The sequence below is a fragment of the Dreissena polymorpha genome, chromosome 7, assembly GCF_020536995.1.
Source record: "Dreissena polymorpha isolate Duluth1 chromosome 7, UMN_Dpol_1.0, whole genome shotgun sequence".
Classification (NCBI taxonomy): Eukaryota; Metazoa; Mollusca; class Bivalvia; order Myida; family Dreissenidae; genus Dreissena; species Dreissena polymorpha.
Window position 1 is genome coordinate 47,657,436 of NC_068361.1, and position 8,280 is coordinate 47,665,715.

At 34.4% G+C, this 8,280-nt stretch overlaps 1 long non-coding RNA gene across 3 annotated transcripts; it reads left to right on the plus strand.

Moving 5' to 3' along the window:
- The first annotated feature begins 560 nt into the window (after positions 1-560).
- LOC127838023 (uncharacterized) lies at positions 561-7,908 on the plus strand. 3 transcript variants are annotated; one of them, XR_008029609.1, is made up of 5 exons: positions 561-3,812; positions 3,996-4,503; positions 4,690-7,262; positions 7,383-7,442; positions 7,607-7,908. It is a non-coding gene; the product is annotated as an uncharacterized LOC127838023 (long non-coding RNA). The 3 variants fall into 3 exon arrangements; XR_008029608.1 differs by having other exon boundaries at positions 563-4,503; XR_008029610.1 differs by lacking the exon at positions 561-3,812 and having other exon boundaries at positions 4,434-4,503; positions 4,693-7,262.
- The last annotated feature ends 372 nt before the right edge of the window (positions 7,909-8,280 follow it).

Sequence of the window (8,280 nt, forward strand, 5' to 3'; positions counted from 1 at the left end):
TACGTCATATAAACAATATTTAATTTTCAAAATTCTTAGAATCCTGAATTCACAACGTCATTTAAAAAATCTCATCTTTCAACTTAAAGGGATAGTAACATATCGACGATAGAAAATTGTATTTCTTGCGACTGATTTAAGTCCAATATCTTTAGAACCCGGTGTCCGAATTCAATAAAATTTTCATCAGATTAACAGAAATTTCTATGCGCACACACTGATACTATGGGTTTATACAGAATCGAATGCGCGAGTTACGATATTTTGATATAAACGCAAATTTTCATGATATTTCCAAGTTGTATGAACAATTGTACAGATAACCAAAATATTTGTATATCACTTTGTAGGCGCTATTGTGCTGAACATTTTGATATATGATGTTGGATATTTATTTTCTATTTATTCGTTATATCAATACTATACTCGCAAAACATAGTTGAAACAAGAAAATCGAGGTTGTCCCTTTAACAATGCCAGCGCAAAATACTATCGAGTTGCTTTCGTCAAAAACTACGTCATATAAACAATTTAATTTTCAAAATTCTTAGAACCCTGAATTGTTCTGGCTATGTAGAAATAAACGGGTATAACGGGGATATTTTTATGCCGGAGTTAAATGTACACTACTTATAGTGAATATTTTTGATGGATTACTCACATATTTTATATGATTTAGGATTATTTCACAATGCTACTGTAGGTTAGTAACTTTGACTAGATATTTTTCTATTTCTATTATGGGTTCATGTTTAATGTGAGCATCTGCCCAAAACTATACACTAAAGCACAAAAGGCAATGGATTTGCTGTATATCAAAACTAAAAGAAATACTGGAAATACTGGATGGATTTGATGGACTCATGCTTATCAATTTTTATGACCATTCAATCTGTGAATATTTCGGCTTGTATGGTCATGAAAAAATAGTCGCACTGTCACGCTTTGGTTAGAGAGCCCACCATGTGATCAATGACGTTTCAATCTTGATGAGAAGGGATGCACATTCCCGAATGCATCCTTCCTCATGATATGTTGAGTTAAACATGTTCATTGCACATAAAAATGTCACAGAAAGAGATGCAGTGCCAAATACCGACCGCATGCAGTGCGCGAGCATGACTAAACATGTGGTATTTGAACATATGGTATTTAAACATGTGGTATTTAAACATGTGGCATTTAAACATGTGGCATTTAAACATGTGGTATTTGAACATATGGTATTTAAACATGTGGTATTCAAACATGTGGCATTTAAACATGTGGTATTTAAACATTTGGTATTTGAACATGTGGTATTTAAACATGTGGTATTTAAACATGTGGTATTTCCAGAAGACATTTAATTCGGCTTTGCAAGACACTGTGCTTGGTATTTCGTAAACTAACATTATATAGCAAGCACGACATTAACTGTTCAATAAAACAGCGTTCATGTACATAAATTGTGTGAACTCAAATCATGAAGTATACGATTTTCTGTCATTCTTGGTTTGGTCGTTGAAGAGATAAGACGTATTTTTTGTGCTCTCGACGTCGCGCTCAGTATATAAATTGAACTGCGCGGGCAAAAAAACGCTCAGTTGACCAATAGACTTTGACAAAGACAGACGTTAATTTTGTGATCTCTGAAAAAAATTTGACATGATTTTTTTTTATGATGACTATGTCTCAGTTGACTTTTGAACGTTAACGAATATGAACGTACTTTCGTGAGCTCTGACTACAGTATCGATGAAAAGTTTTGAGTTTAACTGACTTGACTTCGCGTTATAGAATAGCGACTTGGTACTCGGGTTATTGAATGACTGGTGGACTGTAGTGTTAGGTTATTGTCATGAGATAACAACTTGACTTTGACTTGAGTTGTGTGCAATTAAATTTGTGTTGGGGTGTCAAGCGATTGACTTCACTTGAACTCTGGACGTTGGAGTGATCAGATGTGTTTTTGAAGCTGGTGTCTACGAAAACGTGAGTACAAACTTTTGTGTTTGACTGTTGACGTGTCTCACTGTGTATGATGATTTATGATGATTTAAAGCGGCTGGCGTATTATTGTTGAGTTGTTGTACTGATAGAGAAGTGAAATGCGTTGGGTATAAATTACTCAGTACTTATACAGTGTCGATAATATGGTGTGATGAGAGATGATGGTGTTACAAAATATTTACTGAGCTACTTTGGGAAACGAACCGATGATGTAAAAACATTGGAAACATATTTCATGAAAATGCATGTGCTTATATGTACTAAATATGATATTGCTTTACTTGTATTTGCATGTCGTTAACATTTCTATTTTATTTCAGTATGCTGTGGTGAGTATTGCAGATTTAACTTGTATGTGTGGTTTTTAGTTAACGATGCTTAATGAAAACTATTATTGTACACTTAGTATGGAATGATGTGAATGATGATATGATGGGTAGAATTAATCAGTGCTTGTGTCTAGAAATGCTGAATGTTTATTGAAAAGGCTAAATGCTAGCCAAAACTAACAGTTGAGCTACCGTGGGGATGTCAAACGAATTGATGGTGTAATATGATGGTGTATCGACATACTTTTCTTATATGCACTATATTTGATACATGTATTGGTTTACATTTTTTGCATGCTGTTACAGTTTTTGTTTCAGTGTGCTGTGGTAAGTACTGTAGATATTACTTGATTTTTAGTGTCTATGAATGCTGATGTATGATAGCTATAGCATGAGCTCAATGCTAACCAGTATTATGAGTTGATGTATTGTGGTGATGCTAATCGAACTGATGATGTAACATGATGGTGAACACTTACTGAATGCATACAATTTATTGAATTGCGTTTGTTGATATGCACTATAATATGATTAATGTATTGCTTGACATGTATTTTTCATGATGTTTAATTTCAGTTTGCTGTGGTGAGTACTGTAGATTGTATTGCCTATGTATAGAATTCAATAAAAGATTATGACTGAAAACTGCTTTTGATTCTTTTTGTACAGTTTTAGGGACTATAAGTCTATAACAAAAATATGTCGGTTTATGTTCATGAGTGTGGGCTTAATACAGCAATGTTTGAGTAGTACAGAAATGTTTCTTCGTTTGTGGTCGCCAGTTGTCTGTGACTTGTAAAGTGAAAAATACGCATAGCTTTGAATGCAACAACTATTTACTGTTTTAACAAAGATTGTGTACTATGCATGTTTTGATGTAGATCTTTTCAGATTTGACATAAAATGAAGACCTGTCAGTTTAACAGAGCTGGGAAACGAAGAGGTAAGTGTGTTTCATCTTACTATGAACACTGGTATTTTGACAAAAGAAGAGATAAAGTGAGTTTCTTCATTATCATGGTTTCTTTCAGAGTATAACTTATGAACAAATCAAAACCTATTTTTTACTAGATTTTCATGTACTCTTTTTTTGGATGATGAGTAACTTAAAATCATACGGCTAGTACAGTATGGAACATGAATGCTTTGTTCAGATTTTCAGATGTGTGCTGGCAGTTCAAGTCTGGCAGCTGAAGTGAACAGTCATGATTTTGTTGGAGCTCCAACAATATGCTAGAAGGTAAGTAACTATGTTTAATTTGCATTGCATGTTTTCCTATGTTTCAGACTTTTAAACAGAGATGTCATGATGACTGGAGTTGAGCACAGGGCAGTGATAAAGTAAAAGGTAAGTACTTTTGACTGAATGTTTGTTCTATGCATGTTTTGCTATAATACATTCCAGGAGTGCTTATGCAGTGATGATTTGACAGTTGAGTGAAAGTGGAGCCATGCAGTCTTGATTTTGAAGCTTCTCAACAAGCCTTGAAGGTAAGGTTAGAATGACTCAATGTTAGTGAATTATTTAAAAAAATATACTGTCAGTGAAGTACTGTCAGTTGCATTTGGACAGTTGAGCAGAACAGACGTAGCTGTAAGAGCTCTCATATCTGTTGTGTAAAACTGTCCTAATGATATGTTATGCTTGTTTGTTTCTGTTGTACTATTTTTCAGATACGTTTGGCAGTGAAGGATTGAAAGCTGACATGAACAGAAAAAAGATGCTGTTGGCAGTGATGGGTTTGGAAGCTGGCATGAACAGAAAAGCAAACATATGGTGAGTACAAAATAGTTTTTATATGGTATGTTTTGTGCATGCTTCTATGTTTCAGATGTACTTGCAGTCAACAACGAAGATGATTCAAGAAGAGAAACATTGTTGTGATGTGAATAGAACGTTCAAATAGGGTAAGTGTAACAATTGTGGTAGTTTGATTTGTACCATGTGTGTATTGCTATGTTTCAGATTGCACATGCAGAGATGGTTTCCTACTGGGTGTCAATAGAAGGGACACGAGTAAAAACGATTTCAACTGCTAAACCACAATTCAAGAAGTTGGGTATGTTTTAAGTCATTGATTTGAGGTGTACAATGTGTTCTTTACTTTGTTGCAGATTCGAGTCACTGGTTTACACATGGAAAAAGATTTCCACCTCTGTGACACATCTTTACAAAAGCAAGGTAAGTTGACCAAGTTGTTTTTTTATTTGTTCTGCTATAATGTGATGTTATGCTATTTTTCAGGTTTTCCATGTAGCTATGGATAAAACAATTTTAAGACAGAATAGCTGCTGCAGCTTGGTTCTGTGTTGGTTTTTGTTTAAAAACGTTTTACATGCATGTGTGTTTCAAAATATTTTGTTTCAGTAGAGGGCCAGATGTCGAGCAGTACAGATGTGTTTCTTGGAGGGAGCTCCCAAACCGTGAGTACAAGTATTTGATATTTAGAAGTCTATGTGAAAGATAATAGCAATGGTAGAATCTATCAGTACTTGTGTTTAGAAATGCTGATGTGTGACGGTTAACTGAAAAGGGTAAATGCTAGCCAGTACTTACACCTGAGCAAACGTGGGATGTCGAACTAACTGATGATGTACTATGATGGTGAACACTTACTTTGTGTATCGAAATGCTTTTGTTGATATGAGTGTGAGCTTAATACAGCAATGTTTGAGTAATACAAAAAATGTATGTACTCTTTTGTGGTCGCCAGTTGTCTGTGATATGTATAGTAAAAAAAACACAACACAAAGCTATGAAGCATACAATTGTTTTAAGATTTTATCAATGATTGTGTACTATGCATGTTTTGATTTAGTTCGTTTCAGATATGACATGACCTGAATATTTGACAGTCGAACGGAGCTGAGCATTGCAGAAAAGGTCTCATAGTAGCCTCAACAGTGAATAAGGATATCAACTGCTGTGACTAAACTGTTGAAGAAGGGTAAGTGGAACAATGTGTTTGTTTTATAAGTACCATGTATGCTTTATTTTGCTCTGTTTCAGAGTAGACATACAAACAGTGTCTTGCTTTGCATGCTATTTTTTAGGTCTCTCATGCAGTGAGGGAAAAGAAGAAGATTTCAATAAAGAATCACTGCTGCAACTCAGCTCTTTAAACAAGGTAAGTGTTTACTATGTTGTATACAAAATGTTTCTCTTTCTTACTATGTTTCAGGTTAACATTGCAGAGATGTTTTGACAGCTTGTGACAGAAAAGAAATTCAGCAGCTGTGTCTTGACTGTAGCCACAAGGTAAGTCGAAACAAATATACTGGTTTGTATGTTGTGTTGTTATGCCCTTCTATGTTTCAGACTTACATTGCTGTGACTGTTCCACAGTGGGTCAAAAAAAAGACGAATACAGGTTTCAAGAAGAAAATTGGCTGTTAAAACTCTGCACAAAATATGAGGTAAGTGAACTACTCTTTTGGTTTGTGTTGTGCTTTGTTCTGCTTAACTATTTTTCAGATTTGAGTGGTGGGTCGTTACAGAGCAGACTTTTTGACAAGTGAGAAGTTGAGAAACAGAGAATGATTTAAGATCAGCTAGGTAAGTCTTGATTATTATGCATTGCTAAATGTTGTTTTTTATTTCAGTATGGCTGTGGTAAGTACACTAACTTTCTATAATTTAATATTGAACTGCTTTGATAACTTGTATCCTGCTATGCAATGCTTAATATATATTTTTCATTTCAGTATGGCTGTGGTAAGTACACAAACTTTCTTTAATTTTCACATTGAACTGTTTTGATGACTTGTATCCTGCTATGCAAAATGTCTTTTTTTTATTTCAGTAGCCTGTTGGTAAGTACGCTAACTTTCTATAATTTCATAGTGAATTGTTTTGATGACCTGTATTCTGCATTGTAAAATGTGTTTCTTTTTCATTTCAGTATGGCTGTGGTAAGTACAATTGCCTTTCATATTGAACTGTTTTGATGACCTGTATTTTGCATTGTAAAATGTGTTTCTTTTTCATTTCAGTATGGCTGTGGTAAGTACACAAACTTTCTTTAATTTTCATATTGAACTGTTTTGATGACTTGTATTCTGCTATACAAAATGTGTTTTTATCAGTTCAGTTGCCTGATGGTAAGTACAATTTGCTTCTTTAAATTGCATGTTGAAATATATTTGATGACTTTTGTTCTGCTATGCTCTTTTTCATTTCAGTTGGGCAGATGTAAGTACACTTCATTTATGTAAAAACTGAATATGATTGTTGTGCTATACAAAATGTGCTTTTCTCAATTTCGGGTCAGCAATGGTAAGTAGATTGTGTTTCTTTATGTATAATTTTGTATACATATTGTTTTTTTCATCATAGCATGTTTTTCATATTTATGCTTTGTGTAAGTAAAATGTTCATAAATCATTCTTATCTTAAAACTAAAAATGTATTGTGCTATGCAAAATGTCTGTATGATTTCAGTTGCCAGAGGTGAGTACCATTACAGTTGAAAAGTTAGTTTTGTTTAGTTCAAGTTTTGGTTCACAGTTCTGTTTGTTATTTGGCAAAATTTACATGTATGCATTGAGTCTTGATTTCAGCTCGATTGTGGACTGAAGAAGATTGTCCGCAGAGGGATTGGATACAAAATACAAAGTAAGTACTGAGTTTCTTACTAAAAGTTTTGAGTTGTATTCATTGTGTGTTAATATGCTATGATTGCTATGAACATGACTTTTGTATTTCAGCGAAGACAACATAGGTAAGTAAAATTGTTATCTGTTTCATGTTTACTGTTACAGTTCAATATTGTGTTTATAAATTGTAAGTTGTACAAACACATTCAAAAGTTTCTGATCATGCTTTCGATTTCATTTCAGCTTTACTGCTGGACGAGTGTTCTCTACTACTAGACGTGTCAGGTTTACTACCAGGCGTGCAGTGACAACAAGGCGCCTTTGTGGAAACAACACAACACAAAAGTGAGTATTAGTTGAAATTGTTTTACTGTATGTTATACTTAAATGCAAAATTGTGCACATAAATTGTAAGTTGTACAATTACAATGAAAGTTTCTGATCATGCTTTTTATTTCATTTCAGCTGTACTGCTAGACGAGCAGTGACAGAAAGGCGCCTGAACATGCAACACAAAACAAAAAAGTAAGTATCAGTTAAACAGTTGGTAGAGTTGTGTGTTTTTCTTTAGCAGTTTGTGTTTACTATTTTATTTGATACATGGTATATTACACATGCATGTTTTTATCATTTCAGGCTGTTTACTTTCATCGTTTACTGTTTAACACAATTTGCTTTTCTATTTTCAGTGCCAATATCCAAACCTTGATGTGGACACCGAGTAGTCAATACATACGTGTGGCGTATAGCTGCGACAAAACCGTGGGTCCATCGCACCGATAACTTGAACATTGGCCCGTGTATGGACATCAGTGCAACTTTGTGAATCCATGTAACTTTGTGAATCCATGTAACATTGCGAATGTGTGTCGATCGAAAAATGTGTACATTCTGCACTGAAACGAACTCGGTGTTGCAAGTGGCAAGTGTTGACAGTGTGTATGTTTATGTTTATGTTTTTACATGAAAAATAAAGGAGATTGTTGTTTTATTGTGCTGGCCAGCAATATTGATGTATTGATGTATGTGTTTGTGTTTAAACTATGCAATACCAAAATCAAACAAAAAATAAACATTAACAGTCATTAACTGTGTTTGGGCGGCCGAGGGGTTTAAGACTCCACAAGTGTGAAGCGCACTGATAGCACTTGGGGGTAAACACCTCGGTATTTCGGTGCTAAAATGTTTTCACGGTGCTTATTTTGACGCACTGTTAGAACTACCAACCAGTAAATGATTGCTTGATTTATAAAACAAATATTCAGTCTCTACTTTGGCACAAGAGACTCTAAGTATCAAATACCAACAATTTAGACGCAGACAATCACATGGTGGTACACCAGTCCGAATATACTCATTGCTC